This window comes from Canis aureus, chromosome 29 (assembly GCF_053574225.1).
Source record: "Canis aureus isolate CA01 chromosome 29, VMU_Caureus_v.1.0, whole genome shotgun sequence".
In the NCBI taxonomy this organism is placed as follows: domain Eukaryota; kingdom Metazoa; phylum Chordata; class Mammalia; order Carnivora; family Canidae; genus Canis; species Canis aureus.
In genome coordinates, this window is record NC_135639.1 from 21,696,627 (window position 1) to 21,709,552 (window position 12,926).

General features: G+C 37.6%; 1 protein-coding gene across 1 annotated transcript in view; it reads left to right on the plus strand.

Annotated features, from left to right (window-relative positions):
• Window positions 1–12,550, plus strand: part of LOC144301133 (uncharacterized) — a 93,456-nt gene extending 80,906 nt beyond the window's left edge. Inside the window, exon 7 of the transcript XR_013367868.1 lies at window positions 11,683–12,550. The gene's annotated coding sequence lies outside the window, so the exon portion shown is untranslated. The remainder of the gene's footprint in view (window positions 1–11,682) is intronic.
• The last annotated feature ends 376 nt before the right edge of the window (window positions 12,551–12,926 follow it).

The following is a 12,926-nucleotide window of genomic DNA, read 5'->3' on the forward strand; positions in this document are numbered from 1 at the left end:
GATTAGTTCCACCTGAGGGCTATGAGGGACAGTCCATTCCAGATCTCTTTCATTGGCCTGGAGACGGCCCTCCTCGTGTTCACATGACATTCTTTCTATTATGTAACGCGGTCTCCAAATATTCTTTTTTTACAAGAACATCAGTTACTTTAGATTGTGACTACCGTAATGACTTCATTTTAACATTACCTTGATAAAGACCCTATCTCCAGAATAAGGTCACATTTGGAGGTACTAGAGATTAAGATTCCAACACATGAATTTTGTGGGAAACAATTCAACCCATAACAATGTAATCCATGTAAACAAATCTGAATAAACCACTCCTCACTTGCTATGGAATTAAGTATAAGTTTCATATTATGAGCCATGTGTCCCTTCCTTATGTAACCCTTGTCCCTAGGCTCAGCCTAATCTCTTACCACCACATAGCAGGAAATCTAACCCTCCTAAACTCCTCAATAAAAATAACTTATATTTATTAAGCCCTCAAGACACTGGTCTAAGTGCTTCACATGTATGTATGATGTAAATATATTATGCTGATCCTCAGTACCACCATATTATAGATTCATATGTCCATTCATTTATTCAAGCATTCATACATTCAAAAATATTTTTAAGTCCCTATTGTATTGAAGCTTTGTTCAAGATCTAGGGGATAGAGCTGCCAAAAAAAAAAAAAAAAAAATCCTGAGTCTCACAAACCTATATTCTAGTAGGAGTCAAAAGTTATAGATGGAGGGATACCTGGGTGGCTCAGTCAGTTAAGCATCTGATCTTGGTTTTGACTCAGGTCATGATCATGATCATGCCCTGCATTAAGCTCAGTGCTCAGTGGGTAGCCTGCTTCCCCTTTCTTTCTCCCTCTGCACCCCTGCCCCTGCTCATGCACTCTTTCTCTTTTTCCCTATCTCTCAAATAAATAAATTAATATTTTAAAAATATTAAAAATTATAAGTGGATTTTGGACTGTGTTAAGTTAGTACCCCTAACATCCCTGTTGTTCCAGGGTAAACTGTATATTAAACAACAGGAGGTGCTGTAGAGAAAATTGGGACATGGATGAAAGTGATCCAGAGACAAAATGCAATTTTTAAAAATTGTATAATAAATTTATACTTATGGAAAAGTTAAAAGAATACTCTGCATACTGATTCCACAAATATTATTCTGAAATTAATGCAAATGTATAAAAAAGCTGCAAGATGGATACAAACATGTCATGGATCCTCTTTATCCTGAATTCCCTATTATACATTTCCGAATATTTACTCACAATTTTTCTATTGTCTTTCTCTCTCCCTTCTATCTATCTCTTTCCATTTCCATATTTCACATGCATGATACTGTAACATCCTTCTTGGTGGATTATATTACTGATAGCCCCTATACAATGCATTTATTTCTTCAACAAATTAGTAGTCTTGAGAGTTTTTACTAAGGTAATATTCATCTTTTCTCAACAAGAAGTTGGCTATATTTTTACCTTATACATCAACATAAAAGTTCAATTAATTTTCAAATTATTGAGCACTGAACTCGGCTATTACAAATTAGATGCTAATTAATGCTCCTTTACTTGCTCATTTATTTGTAGCCTTCTTTTTTTTTTTCCTGTCAGGGCCCACAAAAACGTGAAAATTCCATTAATTATTTTTACTAACTCATTGATGGATTATAGAACAAAGTAGTAATTTTGAAAATTATAGCTATCCAACACCTACATTTTTAGAAAGATGCAACATTCTGAAGGATATTGCTAACTAGACAGCAATTAAAAATTGCAAGAATACTTCACAGCAAGATTTGTGATAATTTTAATGAATTCCTGAAATGAGATAAACAGTTTCTTTAAAGGACACATCTAACCTTGAGAGTCCATGAAATTACAACTGGTAAATGGTGGGAAGAAATATATTATTCAATATATTTTAACATGAGGATTATTAGAATATATTTAAAAATGTTTAAACCTGTTTAGGGAAATTAAAACTTACTGAATATATAATACCTATCTTTCATAATTCTAATACCCTGATTTAACAACATTACTCCCATTTCATAGAGGAGACAGCTTAGTCCTGGAGTTACTCACAATTTATTCTCCTTTAATGGGAGCATTCCAGGCAGAGGGCCACATGTGAAAACGGGAAGCCAAAGGAATGTGGGGAGGAGGAGGAACTAAAGGAAGGCTGACATGCATGGAGTACAAGTGTTGGGGGAGAGTGGTCTGATCTGTGGCCAAGGAGATAGGAAGGATGGTACATGCAAGTTTTTTGGGGAAATATCAAGAACCTGGGGCTTCAGTCACCATGTTTCAAGATCACTCTTGCCACAGTGTGAAGAATAGCTTGGAGAGGACAAGTGGGAGACAAGAGGCAAAACAATTGCAGAAGTCTAGAAAAATGATGGTGATGATGATGATGACTGTGATGTTGGTGATGATGACAATAATGGCATGGACTATAGAAAGGGACAGCTGAATTTACTAGAGATTTAATAGGAAAGTGATAGGGATCACTCACTGATGGCAGGGTAGGTTGATGATGAGGGAAAGAAAGAGTAAGGATGACTACCTCCTTTTCAGATCTGCTCAACTCTGTGGAAGGCAGCAGGGAGCACTGGAGAAAGAAATTAGCAGAGAATTTTCTGAATTTGTCCTATGGCATAAAGAATTGAACTGAGATATGTAAAAAATGGTATTTGAATGTACAGATCTGGAATTCAGAAATGTTAGGACGGGGGATATAGGTTTGAAAGCAAAAGTAAGGAATATTTAAAAAATTTATTTCGGTGTTTTTCAAAGTGTTCCTTAGACCACTTATGTCAGAAGGCCTTACATATCTATTTCATAATTCAATGCTTCTCAGGTTTTAATATGCATCAAAATCATGAAGGTACAGTATAGTGAGGAAGATGAAAGCTCTAGGTTCCATCTGCTTTGGTTTGAATCAGTTTGGAGACTTTCTAGAATAAACTTGGGCAACTTGGCCTTTGTACCCTAAGGTCTTTTTCTATATAAAATGGGAACAATAATATCTCATTGGATTTCTTAAAGATAAATTTTTAAAAAATAAGAAAATAATTGGATAGACCAAATGAGTTCATTTATATAAAGCCTTTAGGACACTTAGTGGCATTTAGAAAATAGCCAAAAAAATGGAAGGCTAGGCATCATTATTTTCCAGATAATTTTTTAAAATGTCGATCCATGGACTCCCAACTCAAGATTTTCACGTATGTGTCAAGTTACAGGATGATGTGGTTATGTTAGTATGGATTTGGCTGTGTTTTGGACTGGAGATAGAGGATAAATTAGAATTCAGTAATTCTAGTGAAAATAATTCTGGACCCTACCGCACTTACTAAATCACATGTAGTTTTTTGTTGTTCAGATGCCAAAGAATCTGCATTTTTAAATAAACTCACCAAGTTTTAGTGATGCTGATATATATTCATGCTTGAAAGTAATAACATAACTCTGTGTCAGAACAATCTCAATGTCTCAGTTATTGCCAGTTGCTTTTTCTTGTTGATTTATAGTTATTATGAAAAAAGTATGCATTTGAAGGACATTTTTATATTTTCCTTAGTAAAATTTTAATATAAGTCACTAAAAATTGGTAGCTTTCTGTTTAGTATCGCTATTCTTTCTTTTTAGCTCAGGAAACATCCTGGTGGTTTTGTTTCCCTGAAAGTAGGATATGGGTTTCTATTCTGCATCTCTTCAGTCAACCAAGCACCTGTTTTTATAAAATAAAAGAATGTTGTTTGTATCTGGATCATTACTTAAAGTAATAAAAAAAATTGCCAAGCAGTGTAAACATCAATACTCATGAATTATTATTCTTTAAAAATGTTGGCTAAATTTACATATAGATTAAACTTAGAATTTATGAAATGTGATTTTCTTTCATTCTGATGGCTTAATGCCACTGGTGTTTTATGGGTAAAGTCCCTGCACAGAATGCTGTATGTTTTTCCATGTGACTGAGGACATGGAAAACCTCACCATTGGCAGACCTCATGGCATTAAATTGCAAATTGAATTTGAGGGGGAAGAGAAAGGATGTGTTGGAGAGTGACTGAGGGCTGGAAATTAAAACTACATGGAGTTAACACATGTTCCTGAGAAACTCATAATGAGACCTCCTCCTCTCAAAAGGAGGTTTACAGAGAGCAGGTTTCATTATTGAGGGCATATATTTGATGCAGCTGTTGTTCATCACCAACTCAACTCATTCTGTCTATGAAGAAGATATTGATCTCCTTGTGTGGAGGTTTATTACCTGTACATATGCACATTCATACCCAACACCCCTAGGCTTGGCCCCTTCTTCTAAGATACTCTGTGGATAGAAATCAAACCAGACCCTCACACATCACCTTGATGTTTAGTGCCTCATATGCAGATGACTTATATTTGCAACTTTGGTGAAAGAAGTAACTTCTTTGGCGGACCCCACATCATTACATTGCAAATTGATTTTGAGATGCAGCAAAAGAATGTGGCAGAAAGTGACCAAGGACTAGAAATTAGAATGATGTGGAGTTAATACCTGTGACCTGAGAAACTCATAATGATCCTTCTTGCTTCTGAATGAGGGTTTACAAACAGCAGGTTTTATTATGGAGGCTGTATGTTTGATGTCAATCTTTGATCAACACTGATTCAACTTGTTCTTTGCATGGAGAAGACTCTAATCTTTCTTGGTGGTCTACAGACTACTGCACATGAGCACACATGCATTCATCTCCCCCAAAATGGCCTGACTCTAGGTAAAAGAGAAATCGGATCCTTATTTTTTCACCGTGATTCTTTCATGCTTTATATCCCAATGGCTTTCCATTTTGACTTTTATGATAAAATCTACCTTTTGCTTATCTCTTATTGTGTGATTTTATCAAGGGGACATGATTTAAAAGTCAGTTTTTAATGATGATTGTTTGGCCTCTCAAGAAATAGCCATCGTTAACAGAACCCACATATGTTGTATTCTTCCTACCTCTCACACTTCTCTTTGACATTGGCCTAGTCCACTTGTCCTCTCCAAACAATACTTTCCTCAATTGTTAAAATAAATTTATAATAGATTGTAATACGGACCTTCTCAAGTCAGGGTACCATAATATCTCTTTTTCTAAGTCTGTATCTGGTTACTTCTACTGCTATCACTGAACTGTGAAGAGAACAGGGACAGATGGTTTTAGTTCTATAGGGAGGTTTTTCCACCAACAACCAGCTTAACTTCCCCCAAATTGACCATAAAAATATCAGTTAGGATCAGTGGGAGAAAGAAACAGAAACTGATGATCAAATCATACACAGAATATTAACAAATCAATCAGCGAGTTTTGATGACTATATGATTTCTCAAAATGCGTTTCCCAGCCCAGCAGATTCACCTCAATGCTTGCTAAATATTCAGATTCTTAGACCTAATTCCAGAATCATAGCAAAAGAAGGTCTTGAGCTGGGCCCTGAAAAATTGCTTTTAAAACATGATCCGAGGTGACTTGGATCATCTGAGTATGAGAACCACTGACCTAATATATACCTGTTACAGTGAGAGCTTTAAATGGGGTACAAATAAATAAAATTTTCATAATAAATGGTTTTCCATTTTGATATATTAAATGAAAGTCCCCTCATCTTCCCTCTGACCACGTCCATATCCAGAGTCATCAGAACCAGGACCAACCCCTCCCCCAGAGTGGGGAGAGTGGCAAAATACAGCCCTGGTGGATACAGAAGAAAGTGGGCTTTAAACCATTGCCAATTCCTCTTGTAAGTAGAAAAGTATAGCTGATGAATAAATAAATTAGAAAATCAACAACAACCCAGTGAGTTCTAAAAGGAGCCTTGAATCTATTGCTTAGATCCAAGAGTAACTATGAAATTGGCAAAGTAAGTCCTAGTCTTTGCAACCTGCCTCAGAATTGCCGCCAGCTCCACAACGTAGGTGTGAAATGAAAGCCTTTCCTTGTGGGAGAGTATTATCCCTTATCAGGTCCAAGCCGAAAGTTACAGTTAAAATACCTTATTCATTATCACCACTTTAATATGTGTTTTAACACCTGCATGATGTGATTCTCTTTTACTCCCACAGTCCATGTTGATCAGTGCTGTATTATTGATTTTTGTTTTTCATTAAATTAGGAACAGGCATCACTGCAGTTTTTAATGCCAAGTAGAGAGTGACTTTTTTGGGGGAGGACTGGGGAGGAGGTATGAAAAATACCTTCAAATATCCTGATTTTTCTGATAATTCTATGTCTGTCAATGTACTGCAAGGGAACCAGAGATTAACTAACATACACTCACTTGGGTTGTGTTGCTCAAATTTACTTCAAACATATCATCTATGTATTTTGAGACAGGTATTTTTTCCATATATAGTGAGCATGTGCACACACACATTCACTCACTCACTCACTCACTCACTCACCCTAGTTTGTGTGGAAACCAGTAAATCCTTGTAGGAAAGCAAAACTCATGACTCACTGACTGATATTTGATTCTATGAAATAAAAGTTTAAATTCTACTTGTGTTCAACATAAGCCTCATTCCTATTATTATTTTCTCTGACAGTCAAAAGTGTAACATGTTGGCTTTGTTTAATTTTGCTTCTTTTTGTTTGTGATGGATGAGTCTAATGCAAGAAAGGAGTTCTCACCAAAACAGATAATGAATGGATAGCCTTATCTTGTTTTGTTTTTCTATATTTATCTCCCTCAACCTTTTGCTACTCCTGTCCTTTTCTCTAAATTCTATAAGCTAATGTTTATTGGACATTCAGTATGTTCTTGGCCCTGTGTTATGGATTTTTTTATTGGTGTTCAATTTACCAACATACAGAATAACCCCCAGTGCCCATCACCCAATCACTCCCACCCCCCACCCTCCTCCCCTTCTACCACCCCTAGTTCGTTTCCCAGAGTTAGCAGTCTTTACGTTATGTCTCCCTTTCTGATATTTCCCACACATTTCTTCTCCTCATTCATGTGGGGAATATAAATAATAGTAAAAGGGAAGGGAGAAGAAATGGATTTTTTTTGAAGAGAGAGAGTGTATGTGAGTGGGGTGGGAGAGGCTCAGCATGGAGCCTGACATGGGGCTTAACCTCAAGATTCTGAGATCATGAGCTGAAATCAAGAGTCAGATGCTTAACCAACTGATCCACCCAGCTGCCCCATATTACATGCTTTATGCACTTTTATTTCATCCACACAACTACCCAGCAGAAGTTGCTTGAATTTAAAAAAGGAACTACATTATTCAAGGTCATAAAGGAGAGTCAGTTCACGTATTCATTCATTAATTCCACTGATATTTAGAGATCACTTATGTGTCACAGTCCTTGGTCCTGGGATACAGCAGTACAATAAAAGACATAGTCTCTGCATCATGGAACTTTTATTCTGAGGGGCAGAAGGGCACACACATACATACAAACACATACATATGAACTTAAATGCTATGGAGAAAAATTAAACAAGATAAGGACTAGAAGGGACTAGAAGTTGATGAGGAAAACATGTCGGTTTGCATACAATCATCAATGAAGACATTTATGAGAATGTGACTTTTCAGTTAAGGGACCTGAATCATGTGAAGGAGAGGACCATGTAAAGGAGACGCTATTTGGGAGATTCAGTGATCTTAATATAGTCCATAAATCTCTATAGGATCAGTTCCTTGCACTTCCTTCTAATCTCATTTTCCCCCATTCTAAGCATTCCTGAATTTCTCTTTTATTCATAATGGACTATGCATCAAATTAATTTAGAATTTTTACCTATGCCATCCTTTTTTTTTTTTCCGTATTAGAATATCCTCCATCTGGTTCTATCTGGCTATTTTGTGCTCCTTTGTCACAAGATGTGTGTTAAGTAACATAGTATTCAAACATTAGAATTTATCTGTTCTTACTTCCTCTAAAAGTGCAAGATCCTTTGGGGCTCCTGGGTTGCTCAGTGATTGATCATCTGCCTTTGGCTCAGGATGTGATCCCAAGGTCCTGGGATTGGAGTCCCTCATCAGGCTCCTCACAGGAAGCCTGACTCTACCCCGATGCCTCTGCCTTTCTCTCTGTCTTTCATGAATAAATAAATAAAATATTTTTTAAAAAGTGCAAGACCCATTAAGGAAGTAGGTAGGTATCCAAAATAATTGAAAGCAGGAATTCAAATACATAGTTGTATAGCCATGATCATAGTAGCACTATTGACAATAATCAAAAGGTGGGAACAACCTAAGTCTTCATCAATAGATGAGTGGACAAACAAAATGCAGTATACACACACAATGCAATATTGTTCCCATGAACAATGAAAGATGACTTGTTCCCATGAAAGGGAATGGAATTCTGTTGCATGGATACAACAGAATTTGGATGAACCTCGAAAACATCATGATAAGTGAAATAATCCAGAGACCAAAAAATGTCAATACTGTGTTCTTTCACTATAGAAGGTATCTAAGAAAAGGAGAATTGACAGAGATAGAAAGAACTGAGATTACCAGGGACTATGGGAGAGGAATGGAGAGTTATTTAATGGATACAGAGTTGCTGTTTGGAATGAGGAAAATATTCTGGAAAGAGATAGATGTTTACACAATGTTGTGAATGTATTTAATGCCACTAAATTGTACAATTAAATGTGGTTAAAATGGTAAATTTTCTTATGTATACGAAATTTGATTACTGTAATTTTTTAAAAGGTCCATAAAGGAAGGCTATTTTATTATTTTACCATTTGTTCCTAGCACCTTGTACAGCACCTAACATGTCCAGCAGGTTCTCACCACACATTTCTGAAATGAATGAACCAGTATTAAGTTCAGTTCCATGTCCAGAGCCCACTTATGCTCTTAACCACTGCATCAGTGACTCTCTTAAGTGTGTTATTCACACATCTGGTGCAGGCGATTTTGGGTGGAGCTTGAAATTATTTTGCATGGCACGGGGCCATAACAACATATAACAGCACATTGTAGCTCAGGGAGAAAAAAATTTACACACTGCTTTTCTCGCTCTTGTTGGTGTCTGCCTTTCCCACTCTGTTCCTGCCCCCCCCCCCCCCCCCCCCCCCGAGTGCTCTGTGCGTGCCTCTCTTTCTGGTGCTCTTGTCTGCTGCCCATCCCTCACTTCCCCACCGTGGTGCATCTTAGACTACGTCCTTGCTTAGCTATGTCATCCTCACTGTGCCTGGGGATAGAGCAAAGTGCAGACCGTGTGAGAGTGACTTTCTATGTGGAGTAACTGCTGTTTGTTTCCTGTCGATCCCTGATGAAAAGTTAATAGCCGCTTGCTTTATTTACCACTTCCAACTTTGTCCCTGAAAACTCCTAAACTTGCTCCCAGCCCTCTTCAATTTCCAGTCGTTTCCAGTGAATGCTTACAGTGGGGACAAAATTACGAAGGGGGTACCAACCTGTATCAGAGAGGAATGGGACTTTAAACTGAAGTGCATTTATTGCTTTTATCTTCTCCACTACACACACACACACACACACACACACACACACACTAACACTACCACCACCACCCCTACGCTACCCCTGGTCTGGATACCAGAGGAGGGATAGGCTGTTATAATCTGTTGAGACCTCCACTGGAAAGGAGATTCAGGATACTTTTTTGGGGTGTGGACGCTGGAATGGGCATGAGGGGTATGTGTGTGTGCACACACCATATTAGTAATAAAAAGACACTGACATCTTTCTTTTTTAACCTACAAAATCTTATTTCCAGAACAACTCCACAACTTCCTTCCTTCCCTGTATTCAGCACCAGGGTGACAAAGGGGACTTCAGGGCAACAAGAGGTCTCTGGCTTGTTTATCCTCTGTATTACTCCTAAGTCACTTTTAATCCAATGCCATCATGATAAAGTTATTTTTAGAAGTACAAATGGCACAGAGTTTTCAAACCCAGAGCTAGTCCGATGCAGAGATGTACAAAAAGGAGGTGGAGTCAGACACATAGCATAAAAGGCCTGAACTCCAAATTTTTCCCCAAGAGGCTCATTTCCACAAATATGCAGAGAGAAAGAGAGAGAGAGAGAGAGAGAGAGAGAGAGAGAGAGAAAATAAGTATTGCACAGATGCCTTCTGAATTAATCTCCTAGGAGAAACTCTTCAAGCATCACTGGAGGCAGCTCAATGCAACAGGCTTTACACTTCAGAGGAATAAAGACAATCAGAAAAGTCCTGGATGGAACAGATACCCCTTTCCTCCAACAAGTGTGTTGGATTATTGATAAGGGAGGGGCCCACGCTGCCAGGTCTGCCCCTGCCATTTATCTGCATGAATTATGTACCATCTTCATCCTTACTTCTTTCTTATGGGCTCTGCTTCAGTGACACAAATATGTTCCTGGGCTCCCCTATTTCCTCAATTCCAACTGCACTACACTGTACCTGGCAGTGGATTCATGCAAATCCGTAAGTGGACTTAAGGTCCATCAATCCCAGTATTCTCTTTCTGTCAGAGATGATAAAGTTGAATGGCATATTCATCACCCCCGCAATCTTAGGGCTGCTTCCCACTGACATCCAGTATCTCATAACCTACATGACTCCGTGGCTCACTTACACATTACTTAAAACAATCTTGACCCTGTTTTAAATCTGAGGTTAGTGTCTCTGTGGCTTTCTCTTCCTGCCATGTGCCTTAGAATTGTTTAGCTCTAGTGAGTGGTATCTGTGAACATCCCTCTGTCAGATGAGGGGGAAATGGAAAGAACGCTGATGTCTGAGTTAGGGAGATGGGCATTTTCCTAATCAGTGTATCTCTAACTTCAGAATAATCATGGAAGATTTCTCAACTTCCATGAATTTCATTGATTTCACTTGACAAATATAGCAATATATCTTGAATTTCCCATATTATTATTATAATGTTCCAGTTAGAAGATAAATGTTAAAATTTATATTATCAATTAATAAGCTTCGTTTATATTCCATAGAAAATGACTTTTTATTTTATATCCATATTTTATAGTATCTTTGTTAATTACATTTTTTAAAGTAGTATATGGCATAGTAAAAATTAATTGGTGGATTTATTAAGAAATATAACAATTTCTCATCCTATTGCTCATTGCCTATACTCTCACTCCCTGAAAAGTTTTATTTTAATAATTTCTGGCTTTTAATTTTAATAATTTGTTTAAGTGTTTTGGTTGTTAACTCATAGATCTTAAGCATTATTCTTAAAACTTTATGTGTTAATTTGTTAAATTTAGACCTAATTTTAGTCTTTATTTTCTATATTTCCTCATCTCAACTTCTGAAAACACCTCTAATTATTTTCCTAACCCAAACTTGTGTCCAAAAAACAAACCAAGTAAAAAGACAAAAAGAAATTTTTTCTCATTCTCTTCCCCACATCCCAAGGCTATACATCATTATTGACCTCCCTCCCGACCAGTCCCCCCTGAGAGAGCACTGTCCTGAGACCAAAGGTCAGTGGAAACATGGGGTCCCTCTGTGACAGCTATTAGTGGGTTATTTACCTATGACACAGGCAAAATTACTCAGAATCCCCTTCCTGACGCTAGCTAGCCAAGAACACAGAAAGGAACTCAGTGCCCTTCTCAGACAAAACTGAATGTTCTTTCAGCTACAATGAGAGTTGCTTTGACAAGAACATGTCTTTTCTTTTTTGCCAGCCTCTGCCTGTAGTTTTCATGGCAGCACAATTGGACCTGGATTCCTTGCAACTGTCAAAATGAATGAGATGGAGCATGAATCCCATTGCTTTATCTTGCTGCATTTGGGGTTTGTTTTCTAAAGTAATTATTCACAAGATGTAGCACTTCACTTTTTTCTTCACAGCTGTGGATGAACACTCACTCTAAATCAATACCCTATTCTTATCTAGAATTACATAGGAAGAGAGGCTTGAAGATGATTGGAGATGTTGGAGAGGAGGAGAGATTTCTTTCAAGGGAAAGTCATTGCTGAGCTCATAGTGGAAAAGTTCTAGGAGAAATGGTGCCAAGGGATATAAATGAAGGGTCAGTAGAAAGAAAGTCAATAGGATATCCTTGTTTGCTGAAGAGTCATAGATGTAAAGAAAAATACATTTAATTTGGGTTAGAGCAAAGCTTTTTGTTGACACTTAATCTTTAAGTATCCTGTTCCACAGCACTACTTATGAAAGTGATCTTCACCCCAATGAATAATAATAGTACTGATCTGTAAGAAGAAAATAGTAGAAATTGATAGGTAAATTAATTAGCTCAAAAGATTTATCTTCCATTACCAAATTATAAAACTACTATAGTGATAAAGACCGACCTTCTCCTACAGAATGGGAGAAGATATTTGCAAATGACGTATCAGATAAAGGGTTAGTTTCCAAGATCTATAAAGAACTTATTCAACTCAACACCAAAGAAACAAACAATCCAATCATGAAATGGGCAAAAGACATGAAGAGAAATCTCACAGAGGAAGACATAGACATGGCCAACACGCACATGAGAAAATGCTCTGCATCACTTGCCATCAGGGAAATACAAATCAAAACCACAATGAGATACCACCTCACACCAGTGAGAATGGGGAAAATTAACAAGGCAGGAAACAATAAATGTTGGAGAGGGTGCAGAGAAAAGGGAACCCTCTTACACTGTTGGTGGGAATGTGAACTGGGGCAGCCACTCTGGAAAACTGTGTGGAGGTTCCTCAAAGAGTTAAAAATATACCTGCCCTACGACCCAGCAATTGCACTGCTGGGGATTTACCCCAAAGATACAGATGCAATGAAACGCAGGGACACCTGCACCCCGATGTTTCTAGCAGCAATGTCCACAATAGCCAAACTGTGGAAGGAGCCTTGGTGTCCATCGAAAAACGAATGGATAAAGAAGATGTGGTTTATGTATACAATGGACTATTACTCAGCATT